General features: G+C 38.8%; 1 pseudogene; it reads right to left on the bottom strand.

The window, feature by feature from the left end:
- Positions 1-11,840: 11,840 nt before the first annotated feature.
- On the bottom strand, positions 11,841-12,330 carry LOC114508711 (annotated as a pseudogene).
- Positions 12,331-12,668: the final 338 nt, after the last annotated feature.

Raw genomic sequence — 12,668 nt, 5'->3', positions numbered from 1 at the left:
ACCTGCCAGCCCCTTCTTCAATGGTTGTAGAGTTGTTGGAGGAAAGAGGGCGCTGGAGCGGCTCTTCCGACTCTTCTTTCTACCCCAGTCACCTGGTCCGGTGGCCTTTTCTTTGGGGCCCATTCTGCGGGAGTAAACAGTCACTTCGTAGAGTTTTCTGGCAACTTGGCACTGCTCTTTAAACGGAAAATTCCCGCACGTTCCCCACTGCTTACAGGCTTTCCTGCTTCAAATGGTTAAGAATTAAAGTGTTCAGCACACATATTTGCTCTTTCTCCTTCTAACCGACAAGGCCGATCGAAGCGGTGACCTCGGCCACCCAGGCAGGTGTCAGCCTTCTGGAGCCTGTCTGCCCTTGGGGAAGAGCCAGCAGGCAGTGGCACCTCCTTAATCTGCGTCCCTCAGCGGTGAGCGTGGCCACAATTCTTGGGCGTATGGAACGCGACACTCAGGGTCGCTGTACTCGGCGTGGGGAAAACTGGGGTAATACCTTCTCAGTCGAAAGCCCTTGGGGAATATAGAAAGACAGAGGGGCGCAGTTGTGGCTTCGGGGCCAGAACTTTACCCTTTTGATGTCTATTTAGCTCGTTCTAGAAGAATACACCATTCGTGAACACGTAGAAATATCTTTCACACCTTCCACTCCAGTGGTCCTTGAGCACCGAACCCCAGAGCGAGTGTGAATCCTCCTGAGTTCCATACCTTTCCCGCTGACGCAGAGCCCAACGTGGGGCGTGGGGGTCACAGTAGTTCAGAGCCAAGGAGCCCAGTCAGAATTGAGAAAAACAAAGTACAAGCCGGGCTGGGACTGCTGTGTGGGACTTAGTCCCAGAACCCCCTCAAAATCCTTTCAGAGCGCCAGAGTTGGGGATTACTCTACCCTGCACAAACTGGACTTGAAGGGCTCGAAGAATCACGCTCTTGCCTTCCGTGGGGCCCTGTGTGGACGCCTGGCGTCAGTTTGCACGGGCCATACTATTTTTGCAAAACTGACACTAGCAGTGAAACTACATCTTCCATCCCATCCCGAGGCCCGGGAATAACTCCAGGACTCTCCCATTTGGACGTTCATGGGTAGCGGTGCGCCGCGCATCTCAGGACCCCTCGTGTCCCGCGGGGCCTTGCACGGAGGCAGCGCATGACAGCTGGGCTGAGAGAATGGCGTCGTGCGCCGCTCCAGAGGCACAGAAACCCTCAGGAGAGGGCAGCCCATACTGGTTCCCCGGTAGCAGAAGTCAGAGGCGCTTCCATCCTGTGCCACAGAGGGGAACGCCTGGGAACTGCTTTTCCAGCTTCGTGGCACAGGCCAGTATAGCCATGAATGGAGAAGGCACGGGCAAAACAGTGTGTGGGTTTTTTTTTTTCTTTTTTTTTTTTTTTCCGTGGATCTCACGAGTGTGGGTCGTTTAGCGTAAGCACTCGGGGCGAGAGTCCCAGGAGCCTTTTAGCTTCAAGAATGAAAGCTGGGCCTCGTTTGAGCAACCCACCCACGCTTCCAGCCAAGGGAATGCAGTAGCCTCCGTCACCTGGGTGCTTGACACAATTGGCCACAGGTCGTTCATTTGAGACCGTCCTTGCCCTCACAGAGGGCCTCCACAGAGGGCCACATGGCAGGGAACCCCTGGCATCGCCCTGGACTTGGAGAATCCACAGAGGTGTTTCCAGACCCCAGCAGCTTCTGGTGAGTGGTTAGCACAAAGGCAGTTTTCTTCTCAGGCCAAAAAAAAAAAAAAAAAAAAAAAAAAAAAAAAAGAATTACACAAGTTTTCCCAATCTGTAATCAGTGAACTCAGCGCCGACCACTTTCTGAGGATCCTATTGGTATTTTTGCCTGAGGAAGTGGATTTGTGACTTTCTTCTTTGCCTTAAATGCACTGATCACACTGACCAAAGGCAGCTTACAGGCCTAGGAAGGATTTAACCTCTGTTTAGGTATGTTTCTTCTTCTTGAGACTTGCATGTTCCCCACATTCCTGAGCTTGCCAGGGGAGGTTTTGCACTGTGTTGAGAATGTGGGCTTCTCTGCAGGACTAGTCTGACATGGGGGTGAGAGGCCCACCTGGCAGACTTATGAGGCACTGCAGGGAGTCATGTAAAGGACCAGGAGACAGGATCCCAGCATGTGTGGAGAGCTGAGGTGTGTTAAGGATAGTTTCTCTCCCTGTGAAAAAGAGGGCTGGGGAGTTTTGCTGCCTTGGTTAGAAAGACAGGGTGGATATGCCCATTCTAAAAGTGAATGGGACAAGGCCCTAGATCCCAGATACCAAGCTAGGATCGGAAATCTGTATTTTCCTGGTTGAGTTTCTTAATTTTAAAGTTCTTCCCCATTTGTTTTCCATTTACTCTTTAGTCAAGTGTTTTTGAAAGTCTTACTGAAAGAAGTCATTCAGTTAACAGATATTTATTGAAAGTCTACTGTATGCCAGGCACAAGAATGGGATAGTGAACAAGATAGTTCCTATCATCACAGAGCTTACAGTCCAGTTTTCTCTATAGAGAAAAAAATTAGGTGATTAAAATATGCTGTGAAAGGGGTACATAGGCATATCCATGGTGATGTGAGTATGGCTATTTAGGAGAAGTTCAACACTTAGGGAACATAGAGAGGAGAGGCCTGGCTAAGAGAGTAGAGAGACAGCCTCAGGTGTTTAGCGTGGACTCAAGAAGGGAGTTTAAAGGATGAGTAACATGGGGCCTTCAGAGTGGTCGGATAGAAAATGAAGCTGAGGAGGCTGTAGTAGATCAGAAATCCCCTAGATTTTGCCTCTGATGTTAGGATTGAAGAATTCATTGTTATTGTATTAAGGGAGCTGATAATTCTGTGCCAGGATCCACTGAGGCACACGTGGATAAATAAAACACACCTATCCCTGTTCCTTATACATGGTTAATACTTCAGACCTTAAACAGAAAAGAAAAAAAAAACTAAAAACTAATTTTAAGAGAACCCATTTAGCAGAAAATTTTGTGAAAATGTTGCAGTTAAAGAATTGTATTTTAGATTAAACCTTAGAGAGTGAAGGGGATACTCTCCTGTCCTCATAGAATTTACAATCAAATGGAAGATACAGAGAACTAAATACAAAATTTTCAACGTTTGTGAAGTTTAAAGGGCAGCAGACAGGGCAGGGTTTAAATTTTCAGACAGCCAGGTCATGGAGGTAGGACATTTAACTCAACATAGCTCTGGGAAGTCCCATGGGGATATCAGAGAATATCCACTGGAAAGAGAAAGCTTTTGTGGGTTGACACAGTCCTTATCCTCTTAGAAATGTGCAGTCATTTGTAAGTCTTAGGACTACTATAAGCTAATAACTCTGCCCTAGAGGGGCAAAAGAGAGGTCTTACAACTAATTAGGCTTTTAAAAAGTGTTACTTTGATATAATTTCATAATTTCTTAATTATTTCATCATTATTTCATCATTTCATTATTTCATAATTTCTAATTATGAACACACCTAGATGTGTTACTTAAAAAAAAATTGAACTCCTAATTTGTAGCTACTGAATCCCTTTGCAGCATTGTCTGTAGGACTGGAGGGAACAATTCATCGAGCACCTGCTATGTTTCATAGGCACTTCACACATGTTGCCTTTTCTAAGCCTTATAACAACTCCATGAGGTAGGTGCTTTTATTTCCATTTTATAGATTAGGAAACTGAGGTTCAGTGGGTTTATGGAGGGTCACTTGGGGAGTAAGTGACAGAACTATCTGATTCCGAGTGTGTATTCTCCTCACTCTTCTCATTGACTCTCTTCCCAACCCGAGAGGGTAATGAGCCTAAAAAAGAAAATCATATTAAGAGAATTCATATTTGAGGACTTTAAATCCCTGTAGAAAAGTGGGTTGAGTGAACATATAGTATCCCTATAAACTATATTTATGGTTGTCAGTACAAAAATTAAGAAACCACAATAATAGAATAACCAGAAATGTTTTATACAAATTGAATTCACACAATGTAATTAATTTCTCTTTACCATCTTTTACTTGCTAGAACATTTTCAGAATAAGAGAGGACCATTTTCAGAAAAGAGATGCTAGTTTAATTTTATTGTACACAGAAACATGTATGTATAGTCTTACATGATAATGTAAATGCTTGATTTTCTAAAGTGCAGTCTTTAGGTTACTTTCCTTGGATTTTGACTGAAGATAGCTTGCCATTAGCTTGTAGAAATCTGGGGTTTGTGACTGGGGGAGCAATTATGGTAATATTATAATTTTATAGAATGATAACATTTGATAGATAAAAGGAAAGTTTTTTTGTTTCTTTTACTTTAAAAGATATTAGGATTACCTTAATCAATCAGTCAATTCAGTAACTATCTGTGAATACATCCTACCTGTCAGATACTGAGCTGTGTGCTGAGGATATAATATTGATCAAGACAAAGTGGATCTGTTTTCTGTGGAAAGTATTGTGTTGGCTGAAAAGTCCATATTTTTTTTCTGTGAAATAAAAGGTACATTTCTCATTTTCACCAATAACTTCATTGATTTGGATATTTGAGTATGTTGGCTATGTCCTACTATTGGCTTCTAGTGGGTAGAGGCCAGGGGTGCTGCTAAATATCTTCCAATGCATGTAACAGTCCCACAGCAAAGAATTATTTGGCCAAAATGTCAAAAGTACCAAGAAACTTTGCAAGCCACTTCTGCCACATTAATTAGTCACAGCACCTTCTCCAAACACATATTTTTCATTTCAGTTGCATTTTTTGCCTTTCTTAAAATGATAAAACATAATATGCTGAAAATGTGTATTTTCTTCCATCTTCAATATTAAAATGGCTGCACAAAAATTCACCAATTTTGGTAAGTTTTTTAAAACACATGCTGTTATGACAGCTGTCACAATACAATATAACAAAATTGTTTCTAATGAAGTGAAAGACAACTAAGTACTACTAGAGCCAACTTACAGAAAAAACTAAATGAACTTTTTGGCCAACCCAATATATAAGGAAGGAAGGAAAACAATGCTTGCTCAGATCCTGTTATGTGCCAAACACTCTCCTAGACTAATTAAAACCTTCAGGGAAGCTTGTCTGTCCCTTTATATAAAGTATATGCACAAAAAAAAGAGGTTCAGAATATTTAAATAACTTGTTCAAGATTACACAGCAGTAAATGGTAGCACTGGAATTCAAACCCAGAAATAAAGACTGCTTTTTCTCTATGCCACACTGCATCTTTGGGTGTGCAAACACTAAGAATTGTGAGTACTTATTAGTTATTTTATCCCTCCTTGATTTCTTTTCTCAAGTAAACAGATAGTGATTCTTACCCTGTTTACCTCATAGAGTACTCTTAAAACACAAAGCAGTAGAAACAAATTTTTAAAAAGCTGTTCTTCTGAGAATTTCAGAAAAAAAGGTGAAGGGTGTACAGGAACGAGTATAAGGACACTTAGATAAAAAACTAGGGGTGGGTGGACAATGGGAGGGAGGAGGGAAGGGTTGGGTGGGTGGGTTGGGAGGGAAGTAAAAGAAAAGTATACTGCAACAACAATTTAAATAACATTTTTAAAAAATGAAAAAAAAGCTGTTCCTAATAGTTTAGCTTAATTTAATCTTATAAAAGCATATGAGTTTTTAAAAGATTTATTTATTTATTTATTTATTTATTTATTGACAGAGGGGAAGGGAGGGAGAAAGAGAGAGAGAGAAACATCAATGGGTGGTTGCCTCTTGCTCATTCCTACTGGGGCCCTGGCCCACAACCTAGGCACATGCCCTGACTGGCAATTCAATACACTGAGTCACACCAGCCAGGGAAGCATATGAGTTCTAATAACAGGTTCATTGTAATAATTTATTGATGGAAAAAACTTCTAGCTCAGTAGGATCAGAATTTGATGAATAACTGTTGTCCTTTGCTTTATTAATTTAACACCAAATACTTATTGGACAAAGTAGACTTGTACTGAGCCTCTAGATAAGAAATTAGGGCAAATTCTATGTCCAAAAGTGGGTGAAAAGGACATATAAACAGAGAAATTATAAAACTGTATTATAAGAGATGCCAAAGATCTCTTGGGAGCTAACAACATTCTGAGCCTCCCTTCCCTAAGTTAGAAGCTTTGCCTCCTGAAAGTGTTTGTCAAGCTAGAAGACACCTGGGAAGCTTGTTAAAAACAGAATCCCGCTTCACTCTTGCAGAGTCAGATTTTCTGGAGTTGGTGGCTGACTATCCATTTTAAACAAGTTTCTCAGTAGTTTTTATGAAGCCTGCTGGGACCAGAATTTGGGAAAAAGGCTTGACCCTTGATTATAGTCAACTGGCCTAAGGAAAAATAGCCCCCTAGCCCCTGACAGTGTGGACAGGGATGTGGTTATACTTTATTGGCAAAATTAAGAGATCCAAACCCACTTAGGGAATTCAGTGTGCTAAGGAGTGAGAAAGATTGGCAGGAAATTTTCAAAGCAGATATAGATGACATAAATTATAGCACATTATATGGGGTGGGGGTGCATTTTGTCTAACAGTTTTATCTATGAGTTCATTTAAAGCTGTTAGTAGATGCCAGTCAACTCTGGAGCATCTAATTAGTTAAGTAAGAGTTGATCAGAGAGTTTTATTTTTCTTTTTAAGTCAAGGAAAATCTTCTATTCAAAGGAGACTTTAATGATGAAAGGTTGATGTATGAAGAACTGCTGTGGCTAAAGAAGAGGATGGATGAAGAGGTGGGTGCACAGAAAACCACAATGCAGCCAGCCATGCGGTCAGCAGCTCATGAGGGACTTGAGCCAGGGAATAAGTTTGTCTTATTTATTTATTTCTTGTTTTCCAAGTCTTGCATCATGTAGGCACATAAGTAACAGGTACACACTATTAGATGACTGCCACAGACTAAATGTGTTCCTCCACCCCGATTCATATGTTGAAATTGAATTCCCAGTGTGATGGTATTTTGGAGATGAAGTCCTTGGAAGGTGATAGATTATGAGGGTGGAGTCCTCATGTATGGCATTAGTGGCCCTTTTTTTAAATAAAAGAGACACCCCTTCTACCATGTGAAGATATAGTGAGAAGATTTCTGTCTGTGAACAAGGCAGCTGGCCCTCAGCAGACATTGAATTTGCTGGCACCAGGATATTGGACTTCCCAGACTGCAAAACTGTAAGAAATAAATTTCTGTTTTTCTATCCTGGTGTTTATAAGTTACCCAGTCTATGGTATTCTGTTATACCAAACAGACTAGACAAATGACGAATGATGAATTAGTGAAATGCCATCATTTTGCTTCAAAATGTAATTGAGGACCAAAAGCCTTGCTAATATTTTTATCACTAAAGCCTGAGATAATCCAGGCTTTATCTCAGATAATCCATTTAGTTGTACATTTTTGTCTAGGGGACATATCAGTGAAAATATTGCTGCATGGAATATCTGAGATTTTCCTTTCTATGTTCTCCTCTAGGACTTTTATGGTGTTGTGACTTATATTTAAGTATTTTATCCACCTTGAGTTTATTTTTGTGTATATGTAAGTTGGTGAATGAATTTCATTTTTTTTTTTTTTTTTTTTTTTTTGCATGTAGCTGTCCAGATCTCCCAACACCATTTGTTGAACAGGATATTTTTGCTCTAATTTATGCTTCTGCCACATTTGTCAAATGTTAATTGACCTTAAAGACTTGAATTCATTTCTGGGCTCTCTATTCTGTTCCATTGGTCTGTGCATCTGTTCTCATGCCAAAACCATACTTTTTTGATTACAGTGGCCTTGTAATATAGTTTGATATCAGGTATTGTGATCCCTCCTACTTTGTTCCTTCTTTCTCAAAATTGCTGTGGCTATTCAGGGTCATTTATGGTTCCATATAAATGTTTGAAATGTTTGTTATATATCTGAAATATGCTATTGGCACTTTAATAGGGACTACATTGAATCTATAAATTACTTTGGGTAATGTGGACATTTTGATTATGTGGATTCTTCTAGTCCATGAACATGGTATATGCTTCCATTTATTTGTGTCTTCCTTAATTTCTTTCTTCAGTGTTGTATAGATTTCTGAGTACATATCTTTCACCCCTTGGTAAGGGTTTTTCCTAGGTACTTTATTTTTCTTGTTTATATAGAAAATTGGGACTTTTTTCTTGATTTCTGATTCTGATCTTTCATTATTAGTGTAAAAAAATTCCGTTGATTTCTGAATATTACTTTGAACCAGCTGTTTTGCAAAAATTTGCTTATTAGGTTGAGTTTTTTTTTGGGTGGAGTCTATAGGGTTTCAATGTAAACTATCATATCATCTGCAAATGGTGACAGTTTTTACTTCTTCCTCCTTTCCAAGTTGGATGACTTTTATTTCTCTTTCTTGTCTGATCACTGTGGCTCAGACTTCCAATACTATATTGAATAGAAGCAGACATCCTTGTCTTGTTCCTGATCTTGGTGGGAAAGCTTTTAGTTTGTGCCTGTTGAGTATGATGTTGGCTGTGGGTCTCTCATATGTGGCCTTTATTATGTTGAGGAATGCTCCCTCTATTCCCACTTTGCTGAGTGTTTTATCATAAATGGGTGCTGTACCTTATCAAATGCTTTTTCTGCATCTATTGATAGCATCATGTGATTTTTGTCTTTCCTCTTCTTTATGTGAGGTATTATGTTTATTGATTTGTGAATGTTGTACCATCCCCATCCTTGCATCCCTGGGATGAATCCCACTTGATCATGGTGTATGATCTTTTTGATGTATTGCTGGATGCAGTTTCCCATTACTTGCTTTTTTAAAATATGAAGCTATAAAACATTTGGCTCTTACAGTTCAATTTTTTTTTTTTTTTTTTTTATTTTATTTTAAAAATCTCAGAATGTTTTTTTTTTTTTAAAGATTTTATTTATTTATTTATTTTTTAGAGAGGGAAGGGAGGGAGAGAAAGAGAGAAAGAGAGAGAGAGAGAGAGCAAGAGAGAGAGAGAGAGAAACATCAATGTGCGGTTGCTGGGGGTTATGGCCTGCAACCCAGGAATGTACCCTGGCTGGGAATCGAACCTGGGACACTTTGGTTCCCAGCCCGTGCTCAATCCACTGAGCTATGCAGCCAGGACAGTTCAATTTCTTCCAGGACTGTTTCTACTTGAATTAATCAGGAATAAAACCTAGGTGAAACCTGGAAATCTGGCAATATTCAGTCTGCTTTTTGGGGGGACAGGGAAAGGATAGGGCAAAAAGGAAGAAAGAAAACAATTTCTCTTTAAGAATCATAAAGGACTAATTTTTAAAATAAAATTATTTTTTGCTTGATTACAACAATAAAATATTTTCATTGTGGAAATTTTGGGGTAAACAGTAAAGCACAAAGAAGGAAAATAAAATTGCTTTTTCTGAGATAATGCTGTTATTGGTATCTTGCTTTTATCACTAAATAATATGCATGGAATGGATATATTTCTTATTATTAATATTTTATGACCTTTTTTACATTTTTGCATTATCTATGGAAAATGTATCACATTTTGTTTAACAAATTTCTTGTTGAACATTTAGGTTATTTCCATTTTTTTCACTTATTAACAGCGGTATATCAAATACCTTTGCATTTTTTAATAAACTTCACCTTTCACCTGAGAATATTTTACTATTGATTTTATCCTCAACCAAGAACATTCTTTTCATTGCTTTTAGAAAGGGGGGTGGGGAAAGAGGGCAGAGGGAGAGAAAGAAACATGGATAGGCTGTCCTCTCTTATGAACCCACATGGGGATTGAACTATAACCTGTGTATATGCCCTGACCAGGTATGAACCATTAATTTTTGGTGTATGTGATGATGTTCCAACCATACCACCTGGCCAGGGTGATATCCCTTAAGTCTTTCTTTGTGTGTGTCTGTGTCTCAGAATTTATGGTATGTGTATTTTTAAGGCTTTTGATATACCTGGCCAAATTGCTTTCCAGAATGGTGGTACTCAGGTAAACTCCTGCTGACAGTGTATTCAAGTTCTTGCTTCTCATAAGAGTTTTACTTTTCATCTGCAATGACTTCCTGGCTATTTATGATCAGTATTGGTTATCTCACAGTGAGCACACCACCTTTCTAGTCTTGGGAAGGAAGAGAGGCTATTAAAGCCCTGGGTATAGATATTTTCCAGAATTTACAATTAAAAATCTATCTCAATATTTTGTTTTTCTAAGACCCATAGATCCAGAGATCAAGGAGATGATTGACAAAGGGAAGGGGTTGGGAGGATTGGTAAAAAGCAAAAAAGCAAAAACAAAAAGGCAAAAAACAAAGAACTCCAGAAAAGTCCAAGGAATGTTATTTAGCTGGCTTTGTGGCTGCTGCTCTTTCTACAGGGCATTCTGAGTGTTTCCTTCTTGACTTCAGAACTTCATCCTTGGGTCTAAATAAGATATTACCCTAGAAGAACCTCTGCCACCATGATCACCACCACTTCTGAACTGAGTCTATCTTGGGCTGTAAAGTTGCTTTGGGTACTTTTCTAGATGTTGAATTTATTTTTGTAGAGGCTGAAACTAGTCACTTCACCACATTTATGATATGAGTCACATTAGAATAAAGATCTAAAAAGGTGGTAAATTGTTCTGCCTAAATTACAGCAATCATGACTGTGGATGTTAGCATTCATAGCTATAAACACTATCTCTCCTAGTCCCTTTGAGTTCAATATGGGTTTGACATTTTTTAAAATGATGTAAGGAGGGGGAAAAGAGATAAAGAGAGAGATAGAAAATAGATGTGTTATTCTGGAAATTTTGAACAAGAGTCCTATATGTCATTATAGCATACTGCTATAACCAAGTATGAGCTCAACATACACACACCCACATACTTTAACCATTTAGTAAGAGTCCTCTGACATTTTCTTTCTTTGCTCACAAAACTGAAAAACTGGCAGAATTTTTCATTTGTAATTTGGCAATATTGCAATTTACAGGTAAGAAAAAAGGCAAGTCAGATTGGATGAAGATTGTTTAAGAATTATTTTTTGACTCTAGGCAGTGAAAATCATGAAGCTGAATATGCACATTCAAACGTTTTCTGCTTAATTTTTGATCACATTCACTGGCACTGACAGAGGTAGAGCTTTCCAGTGAAGATGGAACTATTGGTTTAATTGTTTTGAAATATTGATTGGGGAAAAATGAAATATGATTTTATTCAAGCTTCATAAGTCCATCTTAATCGTGAATTATATAAACACAGACTCAAGAGTTGGAAAGTCAGAATCAGACATGTTTTCAGACCTAAGCTTTTTCCATGGGTTCCTGGAACATTCATGCTATCTGAGACACAGCAGGAACCTGACAACTCTGAGAACAGGCTTTCTCTTTTGAATGCTGGGTCTTTTGAAACCATCTTCATAATGAGGGAGGGTTCATGCAGTAGTGAAAAGCTATTTCCTTTTTAAAAAGTTCAGACAGCAGCACAAACATCTGGGAATTTATTTAAATACTCTGGTTCCTTGAATTACCATTTCCCTAAAATATATTTTACTTATTTTTCCTATGGGATAAATGTCCACTTTGTGTTTTCCAAGTTCAGCTGTGTTAGGCTTCTCACTTTAGCATTTAGGTCGCTTGATATTTAAGGATAAAGGTAAGGTCCCTATCACTCAAACTATGATTTGCAAGAAGCAGGGGTGAGTGAGGAGGGGTCAGGTATGTAGGGCAAAGTGTTTATGCATGTAGAACAAGTTTCATTACATTATAGTTTCACTTCTTATAAATTAAAGTAAGGAATGGCTAATAAGATCTAGTGTACCTTAAAAAAATAATTAAGCAACAACACTTACTCAATTCTTTTTTTTTCACATAAAAATTCTTAGTTTACTAATCTTCTTATGGAAAAAAACTGCATAATCACCACAGATAAAGTCACTGAAGAATCTTTACTCCTTCTTTTTGCCTGTGCCAACATCGGCCTTTGCAGTCCCCCTGACTTTCTTCATTCTGTTATTGTGTTCCTTTCTCTGTTTTCTTGAGGGCTTCTTCTCATATAGGCCATGTCTTGTGAGTCTGTGTTTGGGTTCATTTTTTTTTTTTTTGCATGATCCAAGGAATCATAAATCATGCCAAAGCCAGTTGTCTTGCCACCACCAAAATGGGTTCTGAATCCAAACACAAAGATGACATCTGGTGTGGTCTTATACATTTTGGCTATTTTTTCCTGAATTTCTGTCCTGGGTACTGCTGCCTTGCCAGGGTTAAGGACATCAATGAGCATTTGTTTCCACTGAAGTAGTCTGTTGGTCATGAACTTCCTGGTCCAGATAGTCACTGTGTCATTCATGATAGCTGCCGATTTTTAAGCAGCAAGGGAGGAAAAGAGCTCAATTCTTGAATTAGGAAAAACTGTCATTATCTTTCTCCTTCTCAGAACTTAATTCTTCTTTCTAGTTTCAAAAGTCATGAAAGTTTTCTTTCTCCTTTCTTTTTCTCACCTGCAATGTCTCAAATGGTGAACATGTATGTGTGGTGGAAGGAAGTGATCAGAATATTCAAAAAGCTAGGATGAAACAAACCAGCTTGATTTCTGCACTTGGAAAATAATTTATGTCTATTTAGGGCTGTGAGATCTGGACCAATATAAAAATTTGGACATACTTAAATATTTCAGAATATATCAGATAATGAGACAGTGTCGCATTTATAGCTTCCTGAAATATCAGCATGGTTCTGTCTCTTTT

This window comes from Phyllostomus discolor, chromosome 11 (genome assembly GCF_004126475.2).
Source record: "Phyllostomus discolor isolate MPI-MPIP mPhyDis1 chromosome 11, mPhyDis1.pri.v3, whole genome shotgun sequence".
Classification (NCBI taxonomy): domain Eukaryota; kingdom Metazoa; phylum Chordata; class Mammalia; order Chiroptera; family Phyllostomidae; genus Phyllostomus; species Phyllostomus discolor.
This window is presented reverse-complemented; position numbering and strand designations above follow the sequence as displayed.